The sequence below is a fragment of the Chenopodium album genome, chromosome 4 (assembly GCF_948465745.1).
Source record: "Chenopodium album chromosome 4, dcCheAlbu1.1, whole genome shotgun sequence".
Lineage (NCBI taxonomy): Eukaryota > Viridiplantae > Streptophyta > Magnoliopsida > Caryophyllales > Amaranthaceae > Chenopodium > Chenopodium album.
In genome coordinates, this window is record NC_137837.1 from 31871099 (window position 1) to 31889187 (window position 18089).

Genomic DNA, 18089 nt, shown 5'->3' on the forward strand with positions numbered 1-18089 from the left:
GAATTAAACAGGAAACTGATTAATTAGACATTAGGTGATGACTCGACAAATAATCCGAACTGTCGGCCAAGCGACAGGACTGGCGTCACAATATGGTGGTTGGCGCAAGACTTTTTAGTAAATGTCTGGCGCTACACACCATACAGTGGCGCTACAGCTCAAATTTTGGCACCAACTTTGGAGCCTCGATCCGAGACTGTTTTCGGTATTATTAGTCAACTGGGGTATGCCTAAAGTCGTACTAGGTCAATTCCGATTAAAAGAAGAAAAAACGTTATGGACTCGAATTAATTAATTAATTAATTAATTAGGCAAAGCTCTTTAAGTCATTAATTTTAATCTCAACACAAATCAACAAACGGTTAGGAGGAGCATAGGATATATATGCACAACAAATAATGCACAATTTAGTCAAGTAGGCACAATATGATGCAATGAGTTCGCAACCTAACCATGGCTCTAGTTCTCTAAAGTTCAGGATATGGTTTAGTCAAATAGGGTCCATGGTTAATTGTTCAGATGCACCGCGTAGAAGCCTAACCGTGAAGGGTTAACGCGTGTGGATAGAACACCGCGAGTTTTTAGAAAAAACTCACTTCCATGGTTTGGTGAATTCAACCTCTCAGATGTACCCTTTGTTGCCAGGAGCGTTCAATCGGGTAGATAGAGCATGAATTCCCAGAGGGTTATGTCCATATGTAGAACACATATGGGTTTCAGAAAAGTGAGAAAAAATTCAATCAGGAAGTAGGATCGAGCAAACAATACGAAAAACCGGTCGAAATTAGAACGCATATTTCTGGCTCGGTATTGGGGGAAATTGGCGCCAGCAAACAGAGACTGGCACCAACTTTTAACTGTAGCGCCTGGCGCCAATACTGGCGTCTGGCACTACGGCTAAAAGTATGGCGCCAAGCTCTGGCCCCTGACGCTACTTCCCACATGCCTCAGCAGCTTTCTGTGCTCAATAAAATCATCCAGTTTCACGCGGTGTTATTTCAGTCCTAGTTGTGAAAGACATTTCTCAAATTTCCTACGTGTAAAATCCTTATGTTTTTGACTCATTACGGATGGTCTTTCCAATGAGAACCTTTTTATGCATATGCCACAATGTTAATCAAAATTACGCACATGAAATACTTAGAACTTTTCGAGTCTCATCCACTCATTCTAAATCATTGCCGAAACAAATTCAAGAATTAAAATAGAAATCCTCCCTAGTGGAGTCGCCAAAAACTGTAGGGAATAATTTCAAGCCTTTAAAATCCCACTAGCTTGAACCCCACTGTGATCATACACTAAAGTACGGTGGCGTCCAAAAGGGAAGAAGATAGAGCAAAAGAGTCGCCAACAAGTTTTTAAGGAACTTGTAAACCGTTCACGAGGTGAAGGTTACACCCCTTAACGATCCAAGAGATCGTCAACTCCATAAGGTCATGAACCAAATAAGGGTTCGGGGATGAAGGTACAAATCCAACCTAAAAGAGATTGAACCTGCCCTAATAATAGGCCTCTACTTTATTCTGATCGTATTCATGTGCGCTTTCTGACTAACATACAATCAATAGGATTAACCCTAAACCTGTTTAATCTATGTTGGTTGATCATTAATGCACAAACAAATCTATTATTGGCGATCACTTGAAATTATAATCACAATTAACCCTAAACAAGATTATTAATATCTTATTAAGCGTGATTGCAAATACCAATTCCCTTTAACATGCAATAAAAGGTGATCAAGCAATAAATAAATAAATCATCAAGCAACATAATAAATAATCAATATCATGAATAATAATAATAATAAATCAAAATCATGTTAAAGCATAGCAAGATCCTAGGCATGATACTAACAAGATTAATAACAAACCCTAGCATGTCACTAAGCAATAAAAATCAAATCTTTATCCCTAACATGACACTAACATGAATAAATATTAGGAAGAAAATAAAAGGCATCATAGCAATCATATTTGATATTAGAGTTACCCTAGACATGATACTAGGAATCATAATAACAATCTAAACATGATATCTACATCATAAATCAATTAATCAATAAAGTACCTACTTGGATGCCTCGTACCTCTTTCTAATTACAAAATACACACGTTAGTAACTTCAAGGAAAAATAATAATCAAAGCAATTAAATTAAATAATTGAAAGAGAGATTTGGGACCAAACCCTCAGAAATTAAAACCTTTCACGTCTAGGGCGAAGACAACTTTGAATATGGCTAGGTATTTCTAGATCTTGTGAATGCGGAATTTTGTATTAAAAAGAAAAGAAGAAAGAATGCATGAATGTTATTGAAAATTGATGAATGATAATTGACAATCCGTCCATATTGATGAATGAAACCGGAGTTTTTGATACGATATTTATAGAGAAAATCATCCAAAATAATTTATCAAAACAGAGTCTGAAGACCACAAAACTAACTTGGCGCCAGCCCTGGCTCATTGGCGCCAGGACCAGTGGCTAGCGCCAGGCGCCAATCCTGATTCTAGGCGCCAAGGCCTGGGGTTGGACGCCAAACCGGCTTTCAACGCGTTTTTCGAAAATCTGATAAATTTCCCGTACTGGAAGATAAAATAATATAATTTCAGTCGAAAATGCTATTTGATCTAATTAAAACTCTGAAGAATCCTAATTGAATTAAGAATGATAAGAACTTCTAGAATGTTCTAGAAGACCAAAACCATTCCTAATTACATTAGGAATGATAAATCATACTAGGCCCTCTCCTAGATCATTGGGCCGTACTTAAAGCTCAAACCGGGCCCAGTTTAGTAAATTGGCCATAACTTCCTCAATATTCATCGGAATTGGGCTTATAATATATCGTTGGAAAGGTCTTTGCAAACCCCATCCAACTACACCACTATTCCGTATTATGGACCAACCAAACTGGATTGGTTGTTTTCTTAAAATAAAGTTTTCAAAAACAGAGAGGAGAGAAAAGAAAAGAAATAAAACTTTCCGCAACACTAGACCTTTCCACACTTTCGTTTCATTCGATTATGATTCGACGTGAAAGGTACTCATCACTGGGTTTGGTTTTGGGGAGACACATTTGGGTGTCTACAAGTGGCGACTCAGCTGGGGACTTAGAAGTTACAAGATTAGTTCGTAGTTATGGTTCAAGGTTTCCAACACTAGGTTGCCTATGGATTGTAACGAGAATAAACTTGGATAATCTCTAGTTAGATAGCGAGACTCGAACGCATAATATCTTCCTTTTTCACAAAAGTAAAAACCAAACAAGCAACATTGCATAATTCATAATCATAGCACACTTTAACCTTTGGGGATTGGCTTATTGACTAGGGGTTGCCAACACTAGGCTTCTATCCCAAAATCAATATCAATCATCCCACCCATATCGCCAATAAAATGTTGGGAGGGCTATGTCATGAGTCAACATTTTGAGTGATTGATTAGTGTGTCATTTCTTAAGATATGGTACCTTTGGACACCCAAGCTTATGACCTTAGAATGGCATTACGTGAACCTTGGCTTATTGTATGCTTATATGATTACGTGACTATGTGTGACGTGTTAGGATAGCATTTTTCCTTTTTTTTGGTTTAGGTTCCCAATTATGAAGTTGTCTCTTCGTAATTTTGAGTCATATTCGAAAGGTAACATAAAAAATAAAAAATAAAAACGAATTGAAAATACAAAACAAAAAAAATCTGCTCGAAAAAAAAGTTGCACTAGTAGGTGGCGCACACAACTCATTGAGTTGCGCGACCATAACAAGCGCAAGAGATTAGGATGCGCGCAGCCTAGTTACTTGCGCGCGGCTTTAGCTACGAGCCTTCTTGATTTTGCGAACAACAAATTGGTTCATTTAAACAATATCTTCGTTGAAGAATTGTTTAAAGGGGATGTTATCCATTTGAATATATCTTGCGTTCTTTCCTCTTCTTTTTTCCTAAATAAGCGTATTGATTTACTTATCCTCTCATACTTCTTTTAGGGCCGGTTTTCAAGCTTGGGAACAAAGTCTCCCAGGCGCTCGCATACTACGTTTACCACCAAACAATCCACCCCTTTCAAACCACCTTCTCTCTACAACAAGTTCTAGTCCAACAACAATGTCATCCATAAAGCAACTTCAAGAAGAGATTGCTCGCTTGAGAGAAGAAAAGGCTCAAGAGGCCGAGGAGAGAAGAATTAAGAAACTCGAAAAAACTAAAAAGAAAAATGCCAAAGCTTTAGCTTTGCAACAAAAGATGGAACAACTATCCATCAAAGAGAAGTCGTTGGAGAAGCTTGTTCTTCGTTCTACAATGGGGAACAAGTACTTCGATGCAGAAAAGTTTGCTCCTCCTACAGGAATCACTTTACCAGAGAATTTCGTAGCTATAGACTTGCCAATATTCAAGGTGACCAATAATCCACAAAGTCATTTAATGTGTTTTACTGGCACTATGGCTTTAAAGGGAGTTGATCCTAAGCTTTATGCTTTGACTTGCCCTTTATCTCTAGACCCAACCGCGAGAGAGTGGTACTATGGGCTAGACCCAAAATTCAAAGCAATATGGGAAGATGTAGTCTCGGCTTTCATTACCCAATATGAGAGTAACGTAGAGTACAAATCCACACTACGTGAGCTTGAAATGCTTAAACAAGGCGACAATGAAGGTTTCCTTGCTTTCTATGGTAGATGGCGAGAAAAGGCAGCCCGCCTTGCCTAAAGGCCACCTGAACTCGAGTTAGTACAAAAATCCATTTACAATTGTCATGAAAAGTACAACAAACATCTACATTACCTTGGTTTAGACACTTTCCAAAAGGTGTATTCTGTGGCTACTAAGATTGAAGATGATCTTGCTACAGAAAAAGCAAATAAGCCTCATCATCATCAACCTAAGAATAACTACAAAAAGAGGAATGATAACACTTTATTCTCTATTGATGTATTTGCGACTTCCACTCAATACAATAGCACAACTCAATATCACAGTAATGATCCTCGAAGAAGATGGACAAAAGAAATAAGATTTACACAATTCCCTGTGAGTTACAAAGAGTTATTAAAAAAATTAAACAAAAAAGGTTTATTTACACCAATAAGGCCAACGCCACCCACTCCACCAGAAAAACGATATGCCCAATGGGATGACAATACTTACTGTGCTTATAATAGAGGTGTTAGGCATGATACTGAACGTTGTTATGTCCTAAAGCGCAAGGTACAAGATCAGATTTAGTAGACGATGGGAGAATTCCCATGCCTAAACCCAACAATAATGTATCCCCATTAGGGTTATTTCACATTGATGAGGAACATATGGGAAATGATATGTTCAATCCTTTGGACTATATCACACTTATAGGGAAACCTCTAGCCACAACACTCGTAGGGGCAACTATCAAAGTGTGTGGATTATGGGATGATGACTTTCAAGACTTATTTGTCTCTAAGTACGCCGCCGTCCAACCTCTATCTTGTCTACAAAATGAGACAAGTGGAGCGCTTGATTGGGATCATTTCTTGGGGAAATCGCAAGATTTATCAAATCTCTCCTTGGATAAATAATGGCATCAAGCACAACTCATGGAACATCTTGAAATGGAGGCACATTCAAAGCCTCTAGAAGAAAGTTGGTTCACGAGTCCTATAACTAACCTAAATGAGATAAATCATCTAACTCGTTCTGAGCGAGTTTATCAAGCACCACCAAATGGATCTTCGACCACTCAAAATCAAACTCACAGTCAAGCTCAAAGTTTAATACCACCTCCCCTTGTTGTGGAAGATCCATTGGTCAAACAACTTCGTTAATCCAAGGCGAATGTTAGCATTTGGGAACTCCTAAGAACATAGGAATTCTCTTATGAACGCTCTAACGGCTTTGTCTGTAAGCACAAACACAACTCTCCAGGATCTTGTTAGCTTTCTTACTAGAGAGAAATTCGATAAATCAATCATTTTTACTAGTGATGATTTGCCTTCAAAAGACACAACCCACAACAATGCATTATACTTAATTGTGGGGTGCAAGGGATACAACATCCCTCTTCCTTTGGTGGATAATGGGTTAGCTGTAAATGTGTGCCCATTACAAACTGCAAAATATCTAGGCCTTAATTCAAAAAAAGACTTCCAATCAACAACACAAAGCATCAGGGTCTATGACAACTCGAGGAGATAGGTGTGTGGAACTGTTAAGCTACCAATTACCACAGGCCGAATCCAAAAGATGGTTGAATTTCATGTCATAGATATTAAACCTACATTTAATTTTCTTCTTGGACGTCCTTAGATACATGAGCTTGGTGCAATACCATCCTCACTTCATTAAATGGTTAGGTTGAACTATCAAGGTCTTCTTATGACCATACATGATTCTCCTCTCAAAATAGCAATAAATGATCAATCACTTCTAGAAATAAACCATGATATTGATGAAGAGGACATGTGGGGATTTTCCACGGAGTCGATTTGCACACTATAAATGGAGGAGAGCCTTGAAGAACAATTCAAGCTTGATCCATACTCCACCTCAATAGTAAACAACATCTTATTCAAGAGTAGTTAATTTCCGAGGATGCCTTTGGGAATAGGATTGAAGAAGTCTCTATTACTTCCTATCCTAAAGAAAAGCTTCTCCTTTTGATTGGGATACAAACCAATCAAAGAAGAGCTAGGATCTCACAATGCTAAAATCAAAGCACGTAGAGACAACAATAAGAAAGGGATTATCACTTTACTTCCATCCTACAAACGAACCCTTAATGGACAATTCATTAGGGAGGGAGAGGATTATCCATGCTATGACTTTCCAAAACCACTAGTTCTAGAAGGTATTAAGAAGTCTAGATTCGATATATTCCATGATTGCTACTTCTTGAATGAAAATTTCAAAATTGTTCAATCAAAACACCCAACTCTATGGTGCTATGATAGGCAAGCATTCAACTTGCTATTTGGACTAGAGAAAAATCATGTTGCTACAATGACTAATCAAAAAGCTATCCAAGATGAAGCTTTTGACCCAACCTCGTTGATCACCCTTTTTAATGAGACCTTCAAGCATGGATGGAGTAAATCTTTCAAATGGACCAATCATAAAGGTGATAAGTTGGAAATCATCACTGGCAAAGGGAAGATGTTTGAAGAATCTGACAACGAGTCCACTTTAGATTTTAAGGAAGCTCAAAATTTAGGCCTTGTGGCCATTATTGAGTCTTTATTTTCTAGTTCTAAGGACGAAGCTCCCAAAAAGGATTCTTCTCTTGATATAGTTTCTTTAAATTTCAATAATATGAGCTCTATTTCCGAGCATATGCCTTCTCTTGAATATTTTGAATGCTATATCAATCAATATAATGAAGATGATAATATTAACAAATTGGTTGAATTAATGATGAACGAGAACAAAAGAACCCTGTAATTGAAGAAACTGAAATAATCAATATAGGTTCTAATGAGAACAAAAGAGAAGTCAAAATTGGCTTAACTTTAAACCCGGAAGAGCGATCGATCCTCATATTGTAATACCCCGTATTTCCATACGTATTTTCTAATTAATTAATAAGTATTTTTATAAAAAGGGTATTTTAGTAAATTTATTATTTGGAGCCAAAATAATATTTGAATTTTGGCGCCAAAAGCATTTTGAAAACTAATCATTATTTTGGATAAGATTTATTATCCATTTATCCTATTTTTAAAACCGGATTATTTACATATTTCGGATATTTTAATTAAAGCAAAATAATATTTCATTAATTATTTTATTATGGCCGAAATTTTCCAATAATAGTAGGATTTCGGATTTTCCATGAATGGAAAATATGTTTTTCTTGATTATTTATTGGTAAATAATTGGTATTTAATTAATTAATTATTTAATTTTTATTCTATATACAATTATTTTATTCCTTAAAAATCGAGCAAAATCTTCCTAAATATATCTAGATGAATCCGAAAATTTGAGCTATGGTAAGCTCAATATTTTCGTCCCTATTGAATTATTTTGGGGAAATTTAATTGGTAAAATTATATTTTTAATTATCTCCCAAAATCTCTTATTTTCCTTAATTCTAAGTCTCTATCTTTTTATAATCTAATCATCATATTTTCTTTCCATTCATTCTTCTTAATTATTCCCCAAGTAATTCTAATTTTCTTATTATTTTTCATGACATAAATACCTTCCCTATTCAAGTATACACAATCACCTTAATATCCAAACTTTCCTTAATTCTTTTACTCACTTCTCCAAGCAATCCCTTAAACCCTACTTACCATAATTCTTCCCAAATTCTCTTGCCATAATTATTGCATGAGCTAGCCTATAAATACCCTTTCATACCTCTCACATTCTTCACACTAATTCTCTACTTTTCTTCTCCTCTTTGTCCCATTGGTTACTAGTCCCAAGCTTGGCTTGGGGGAGATAATAGTTAGTGAGGTGAGGGAGTTGTAGTGTGCTTATTTATTTGCACAATTTGGGTGAATTTGAGAAGTTATTTACTTGTTCTTATGTTATGATTGGAAAAAAAAATTAAAATAGGTGTTCAAAAGTTGAAAAAATTTCCAATGTGAGATAAAAAGAAAAAAAAAGAGCAAAAGAGAAAAAAAATTGTTTCATTGTTCAAGTGTCCTAATTGAAGGTTGCTCAAGAGGAAAAAAAAAACAAAAAAAAAATATAAGAAAGAAAAAAATAAGTTTCAAAAGAAAAAAGAGTTCAAGATTTGTTAGTTCACTCACGTTCTATTATATCATATTTGTTTGAGTGAAGTTGTAAGAGTTGAAAATGTTGTTATTATTGGTTGGTTTGTTTGGTGAATTTTTGTAAAGTTGAGTTGGAGACTTTTGGTCATTATTTATTTTTGACCTTGGTTTTATTTATAAGGATTTGGCTCTCTGAAGCATGGCTTTACTCTCACATTTTCCCAAATTTATCCTACCTTTTGCCCTAGCCTTACATTACAAGCTTTAAAGACCTTCCTACCTTTGTGCATAGAGTTGTGTGAATGTGAAAGTAGTTGTATATCAATGCGAAGAATGATTTGACATATTTCGAGTCGACTATTAGGTTGAGTGCTTGTCTTTTTAAACACACGAGAGTGTGAGTTGGCAGGGCATTGTTCACATATAAAGGGGTGGTTGGAGAACGATCGAGTACATCTTTTACTCGCCACATAAATGAGAGTTGAGTGTGTGAGCACTAGTCTTGAATTCTATATGCTCTTGTGCTTTGCTCCATTTGACAATTGTAGTTAGATGGATTTGATTGGTTGACTTTGATACATGTTTGTTAGATTTACCTGGAATTATATTTATTGATTTTAATTGTATTTGGGGTGAAGTATTGATTTATTTATTCATTTCTTTGCTTAGGGACAAGCAAAGGTTTAGCTTGGGGGAGTTTGATAAGTCTATTTTATATATATTTTTATTCCCCGGCCCACGGTCATATTTGTGCTTATTTGAGCTCTACGGAGCTATTTTTATTACTGATATAAGTTTCTTAGTGTTTTTGTAGACTTGGTATTATTTTGTAGAAATTTGCATAATTATGATAATTTTAGAGCTTATTAAACCACTACAAAGACATTGGAGTTTGATCGTATTTCATGACCGTATATTTAAAGACCAAGGTCGAGCTAATTAAACTTGGTTCGGTGATTAAGGGCTCGATACGTGAAAGGTCTAAGATTTTACAGTTATAATAGACCTATCAAGGAAAGAAATTGGGCCGAGCTTGCAAATCCAAGCAAAGAAGAAAGAAGCTGTTGGGCGTGAAGTCTACTGGGCCTGAACAAGCAGGGCCTTGCACGGTCAGGCGAGTGTACTCTAGTTGGGCCTAAATTCACGAAGCTTGATTAGCAGGAGGAGTTCTGAGCTTAGCTATCTTTTAACAGCTTTAAAGTTTAAAATTAGTTAATCTTTTCAACAACTTTTGTTTTATTAGCTTTAGGGCCTGTTTGGTAGTAGCTTTTTAAGTAGTTGATAGCGTTTTGACTAGGTCAAAACACTATTTGGTAAAATTAGTGGTGTTTGGCAAAGTAGCATTGTAAGTAGCGGGTAATGGTGGAGGTAGTGGTTAGAGAGATTTTCTCAAATGTTAGGGAAACAAGCACTTCCTCCAAAAAAAGTAGTGGTGCAAGCTATTAATATTCTGACTAAAACTGTCATCAAGTCCAACAATTTTTCAAGTTTTCAACTTCTTTCAAATTCCTCCGTCGTCAATATTGGATTACTGATTATCAATATTGTTCAAGCAAGTACTCTCCTTAAATTTATCCCTTTCCTGATTTCATTGATTTTCTTTAATGAAATTTTTTGATTGAATTTCTGATATATAAATTTTTTGATTGAATTTCTATATATATATATATATATATATATATATATAGGGGAAGGGTCCGGTGAGAATAGGTTCATATGTGAGAATTCATACTTATATGAGAACTGATTTTAAATTTAGAACATGTGAGTAAAAGTTTAGAACATACGAGTAAAAATTTAGAACATGCGTCTGAAATTAAAATTTAGAACATCTCAGTAATAATTTAGAACATCTAAGTGAGTAATATGTTTAGAACATTTGATTTAAGAATTAGAACAAGTGATTAAAAATTTATAAAATCTGCTTTATGAAATTTTAAACATATGAGTAAAATTTAGAACATTTGATTTAAGATTATGAACATGTGAATAAAAATTTAGAACAAAAAAATATAGAATATAGAAAGTGTGAGTAAAAAATTTAGAGCATACGAGTAAAAATATAGAACATACGCTTTAAAATCTGGAACATATAATTAAAAATCTTAGAGCACACATTTTAAAATTTAGAACATATAAGTTAAAATTTTGGAACAAGTTATTTAAAATTTATGATATTAAACTTAACTAATTTATGGTTTAGAACATGTGAATACTAAATTAGAACATTTGATTTAATTTAGAACACCTAAGGAAAAGTTTAGAACATCAGATTTAAAATTTAGAACATACAAGTAAAAATTTAGAACATAAAGAGTGTTCTCACATAAGAAAAATTCTCACGAGAGCCTCCCCCTATATATATATATAATTCAATTCATATTTTCCCAAATTCAATTCATCTTTTGTGAAAATTACACAATATGATAAATTATAACCTTTGGTGTAATTTTGATTGAATTTATTCTCGATCGATTAAATTTTGTAGTGATATGTGATAATATTATTAGATTATCATGCATAAATGAATAATTAGATTGAAACTCGGTCAAATTCTATCCGCTTATGGTGAAAATGAATTTATTTAGCTACTGTTTGTTATCCTTTTCTTGTTTGCTTATCTATGTTAAATTGCTGATTTTTTGGTAATTGTTTGATGGGTTGTTTGTCGATTTTGGTTAGTAATGAGTGTTAAAATTGTGTTGTTGATGAAAGTTTACAATAACATTATATGGGACCTATTGATGGAACGAATATTATTTGAATAATTTATCTTGATTGATACATTCATGTAAAAAAAATTGAACGGAAAAACTATAATGGAAGAAAAGAAAAGGATAGTATCATACTTTGTGTAAGGTATATAGGCAGAAGAATTGCAGGGTTCTGTTTGCTATGAATTGTAATGTTTGGTTTCAAACTTTGATCTTTGTTATGTGGTGTGGACCTTTTAATCTTGGTATTATGGTTTGGTATGCTAGAAGTAGTAGGAACAGCTATTATATTTGTTGTTGGTTTTTCTCTCTGGAGATTAGGATGTATCTCAAAATTTTATATGTTATGAAGTTTTAGTCCCTTTTCGTTAAAAAAGAAGTTGTTACTTTTGGGCTAGGTACATTAGTCAATAATCAGTAGCTTTCATTGTTACATGGTAGAGTTAGGTACATACATTAGTCGTTATTATTTTTGTAGTTGAAATTGTATAGGAATATCGAATATGTAGACTTTTGGATTTATTTTCATGTGATACCACTTATCATGATATGACGATACCAAATTATCAATTATCATAATGATTTAATTATATTTTTTATGTTAATTGTGTGAGAGGTTGACAACCTTGTTAATACTTGGTTGAATTATTGATGATTTTATGTGTTTGTTGGTTAGTTGGCCTCATCGAGTAACAAAAAAATAACAAAGGATAATGGGAAGTCACAATCTTTTAGATGGAGTGACGAGGATTCAATCACCCTATGTGATATTTGTCTTGCATTTATAAAGGATAATGGGAAAGCAAAATTTTTTAGGTGGAAGGAAATTCAAACGGATGTCGAAAATAAAATTGGTCGTGAATTAAGTAATCCAAATACTTGCAAGAACAAATATGATACAATGAGGAAAGATTGGCGTCTTTGGAAAAACTTAAAACAATCAGAGACGGGTATAGGATGGGATCCAGAGTCGGGAAAAATTGACGCTAAAAATGAATTGTGGCAAAGAAAATTCAAGGTGTGTATAAATCACAATATAATTTATTATATAGTCTTTATATTAACAATTATAGTATGATATTTTTAATAACATTTTAATTTTTATAATAATTTAATGTAGGAAAATTCAGAATTCCAAAAGTTTCGACTAAGGGGTGTAAAATTAAAGCTTGAACAAAAGTGGGAACAGTTGTTTGGAGATTCTTATGCAACAGGAGAGAATGTTTTTGTGCCCTCAGTAGACCCCATAGAAGATCTGACCATACAAAATGACAATTTAGAGGAAGGGAACTTTGAAATTGATGGTGACAATACCTATTTTTCAAGTGACCAATATGCTCTAGATTAACTTAATGATGAGGGGAATTTCATTCAACATTTTATAGAGCAAGCACGTGATGATGCAAACTTAGGTAGTTCGGGAAGTAGGTCATCACAAGTGACTAGTGAAGCTGTAAAAAATGACACTCGTTCTTCTAGTAAGATTCAAAAGCAACCGCCATTAAAGTCTAATAGTGGTCAAGTGAAACGTACAAGAATACAATCAGCAGGATCTGCAATGATATATAAGGGAATTATTGAAATGACAGAATGTGTTAAAAAAATTAGTCAAAGTAGTACATCAAATGTGTCAACAATTTCTACAGCAATGAATATCATCAGCCGTATGGTGGAAAATGAGTATTTGGAGAAACATAGTGAGTTATGGTGCTTTGCTACTACTGTCATTGGAGATGTGACTAAAAGAGAATTTTTTTTTTTTAGTATGGAGGATGATGATAGCAGAGCTAAGTTGTTAGAATATCTATATATTAAGGGTAATAACTATGACTAGTTTAGGAATAAATAATGTTTTGTTTTCTCTAGTGGTAAAATAAAAATGTAGATTTGTTCTTGTAAAATATTTGGATTATTTGTGTTATGTGTTTTTCCTAGAGAAGTTTTTTAATATTTTTTATTATGATAGTTTTATTCTTGACTTATTTTTTTTATAATTGGCGGGTTTATTGTTATTAATATGGATATTGATGAGGAAAGAATGCGCAAACTTTGGATTGCAATTGCATTTACAATATATTTGATGTCTACATATTTTTATAAATACATATATAAAGAACCATGCATGAGTTCAATTCTAACAGGAGAGATGTGGGTAAAAGAAATGTTAATTGGCAATCCTATTCGATGTGTCAATGCATTTAGAATGGAGCCACAATTATTTTTAAAATTATGTAACGATCTATCATCGAAATATGGACTAAAATCTAGTCGTAATATGTCTATTCACGAGAAAGTTGGCATTTTTTTATATGCAATTGCTCAAGGTGCCTCAAATAGAGTTCTTGGTGAGCGTTTTCAACGTTCTGGTGAAACTATAAGTAGGGCAATTCATGATGTCCTCAATAAAATTTCTAGTCGAAAATTCAAGGGGCTAGCATATGATATTATAAGACCATATGATCTAACTTTTACACATGTGCCGGCAAAAATAACAACAGATGCAAGATATATGCCTTATTTTAAGGTAATCTTTTTTTTGTAGTGTAGTGTGATCATTATGTAAAGTTTTAATATGAAAGACTAATATTGATTGTATTTCAGGATTGTATTGGATGTATTGATGGTACACATATAGAGGCATGTATACCGGAGGCACTACAAATGCCTTACAGAGGAAGAAAAGGAATTCCTACATTTAATGTATTAGCGGCCTGTAATTTTGATATGTGTTTCACATTTGTATCAGTGGGTTGGGAAGGTTCCGCACATGATACTCGTGTATTTCTTCATGCAATTGAATCTCCAGGTTTTAAGTTTCCTAAACCGCCTGAAGGTGTGCATAAATTCTTTGAAATTATATTATATATTATCTTTAGGTAATTAATTAGGTGGTTTATGTTAATATTATTTATCTTTATATTGTGATAGGTGTAGGGAATATTTCAAGCATTACCCCAAACCTGAACCCCACTGTGATCATACACTTAAGTACGGTGGCGTCCAAAGGGAAGGAAGCTAGAGCAAAAGAATCGCCAACAAGTTTTAGGAACTTCTAAACCGTTCACGAGGTGAAGGTTACACCCCTTAACGATCCAAGAGATCATCAACTCCAATAGGTCTGGAACCAAGACTGGAAGTTCGGGGATGAAGGTACAAATCCAATATAAAAGAAATTGAACTTGCCCTAATAATAGGCCTCTACTTTATTCTTCTCGTATTCATTTGCGCTTTCTTACTAACATGCAATCATTAAATTAACCCTAAACCTGTTTAATCTATGTTGATTGAATATTAATGCACAAACAAAACTATAATTGGCGATCACTTGAATTATAATCAAATTAACCCTAAACAAGATTATTAATTATCTTATTAAGCGTGATTACAAGTACAAATTCCCTTTAAACATGCATAAAAGGCGTGATCAAGAAATAACAATAATATATCATCAAGCAACATGATAATAGTAACAATAATTATAACAATTATAAAAACAACAATCATAATTAAAATAATCATGTTAACAATAAAGCATAATAATAGCAAGAACCTAGGCATAATACTAACAAGATTAATAACAAATCCTAGCATGTCACTAAACAATAAAAATCAAAGCTTTAACCCTAACATGACACTAACATGAATATTAGGAAAGAAAAGGAAGCATCGCAGGAATCACAATTGTCATATTTGATATTAGAAACTATAGTTGTTAACCTAAACATGATACTAGGAAGATCAAAACACCCTAACATGACACTAGGAACCATAATAACAACCTAGACATGATTTCTATATCATAATATCAATAAATCAATTAAAGTACTTACTTGGATGCCTCATACCTCTTTCTAATAACAAAATACACACGTTAGAAACTTTAAGGAACATAATAAAATAAACAATTAAATTAAATAATTGAAATAGAGATTTGGGACCAAACCCTCAGAAATTAAAACCTTTCACGTCTAGGGCGAAGGCAACTTCGAACTTGGCTAGGTGTGTCTAGATCTTGTGAATGCGGAATTGTGTTTGAAAAAGGGTTGGTTTAGAAATTAAAGAGAGAGAGAGAGAGAATCAAGAAATTCTTGATGAGAGTTGATGATTAAAAACAGAGGTTTTAGGAGGCTATTTATAGAGAAAATCAGCCGGATATGATAAAAAACAAATCAGAGTTTCGAAAAGAATAAAACTCGACCGCAGCGCCAAACACGAGCCTGTCGCCAAACGACCCAGACCTGTCGCCAGATGCCAGGTCTGTCGCCAGGCGACGGAGCTGTCGTATAACGCTAGAAATAATTTTCCACGCATTTTCTTATTTTGATAAACTTTAACCGTACGAGAGGGCAAAAATCATATTTTCCTTAAAAACACTTCTTTTATTCTGATTAAAACTCTTAAAAGTCAACTAAAGTCAATTTATCAATGCTAATTAAATTAGGATTCAAAAGAACCTTCTAGAAGATTCTAGAAGTATGTCGGTGCTTCTGAATCGTGAACCAGTATGTCGGTGCCAAATATTAGGAATGATAAATCCTAATCACATTAGGAATGATAAATCAATATTAGGCCCTCCTCTAGATCATCGGGCCGCATATTAATATTAAACCGGGCCCAGTTTAGTAATTTGGCCATAACTTCCTCATTATTCATCGGAATTGGGCTTATAATATATCGTTGGAAAGCTCTTTTCGAACCCGACCAACCTACACCATTATTGGACCCTTTCTATAGACCAAACCAAACTGGATTGGTCGTTTTCTTAAAAATAAATTTTCAAAAACAAAGAGAAAGAAAAGAAATAAAAACTAACCGCAACACTAGACATTCCACACTTTCACTTCATTCGATTATGATTCGACGCGAAAGGTACTCATCACTGGGTTAGGTTTTGGGGAGACACAAATGGGTGTCTATAATAGGTAAGTACTATTTGGCTGACAAAGGGTATCCAGATCGAAAAGGTTATCCTGTACCATATCCGAAGACAAGATATCATAAGTTACAATTTGAATACGAGCCTCCAAAAAATGAGCGTGAAACTTTTAATTGTTGGCACTCATCTCTTCAAAGTTGCATTGAGAGATGTTTTGGAGTTTTGAAGCAAAGCTGGAAGATATTAAGAAGTATGTCACAATTTAGCATTGAGACACAAATACGGATTGTGGTTGCAACATTTTCACTACATAACTATACCCAATAAATTCTCTAGAAGATCCCCTTTTTCGAGTGTTAGAGGATTATCCTAATTTTATACCTTCATGTGAGCTTCCTGATGTTCGTGTTATATCTCAGGGTCAAAATTGCACAGAAAGTTGTACTAAAATGAAAATCATTCGTGACAAAATAGCAGCTGATTTATGGAAGGCGAGAAATGAGATACGTCAATTATTATAAGAAACACTAGTATTTTATTTTATGGAATTGCTTTATATATATATATATATATATATATATATATATATATATATATATATATATATATATATATATATATATATATATATATATATATATATATATATATATATATATATATATATATTATTGTTTTTTATGATGAGGACTAATGTATTTTTTTTTATACTAGTACTTATGTAATTTTTCATACTATTATTATTGTTGTTGTTGTTTTTGTTATATTAGTTTTATTATTATTATTATTATTATTATTATTATTATTATTATTATTATTATTATTATTATTATTATTATTATTATTATTATTATTATTATGACTTTTATTTATCATGATAATTAACAATTTAATTAATAAATCTTATTGTTGTTACACAATCCAACCGCTAACTTTACCAAACACTCATACTATCAACCACTACTTTGATAGCTAACCTTCACCCGCAACTTGTTGACCGCTACCCACTGCTTGATAGCTACTCGCTACTCAACAGCTACTTACTACCCTCTAACGCTAGTTTTTCCAAACATAGCCTTAGATAATGTTAAGTTTTCTGTTTCTAATCTTATCTTCTTAGACTTATAGTTAGGCTAGGATTCTTTCTTTTCTTTATAAAAGGAAGAATTAGTAGTACGTGTGGGGGTGTTCTGTTAGTTTAGCTTTTAGATTAGTTTTAATTTTAGTTCAGTTTTCTCTTATATTATTTCTTTAGTTTTAATTTCTTGTTCTAGATATTCTTCAACTCTTCTTAATTAGTTTTATTGCTTTGATTAGTTCAGTTTTTATTATGTGTGAGTAGTTTTTATTTCTAGGGTTGTGGGGATCCATAATAATATAAAGGGGTAATTATTTATTGTTGTTGGTCAATGCTTGATTAATTTCCTATTGATTGATTTAATGCTATGCAATTAGATTTGCGCAGATTTAATTTGTATGAGTTAAGCAATATTAATTCGAGATTCAAGAGATGAGAATTGATGTTTAGGCTTAGTTTCAATACGCAGTTTAATTTATAAATGGTTATCGAGATTTGAGAGATGAGATATAATACCGGTAGATTAATTCTGTGATTGTAATACGTAGCGAAATCCCTTTATGATCTGATTAATTGATGCATTGATGATTGAATATTATTTTAGACACCCAAATTTGTCTCCCCAAAACCAAACCCGGTGATGAATACCTTTCACATCGAATCATAATCGAATGAAGTGAAAGTATGAAAAGTCTAGTGTTGCGGTTGGTTTTTCATTCTTT

General features: G+C 33.4%; 1 pseudogene; it reads left to right on the forward strand.

The window, feature by feature from the left end:
- The first annotated feature begins 13098 nt into the window (after window positions 1–13098).
- Window positions 13099–16810, forward strand: LOC145627836 (uncharacterized; annotated as a pseudogene).
- Window positions 16811–18089: the final 1279 nt, after the last annotated feature.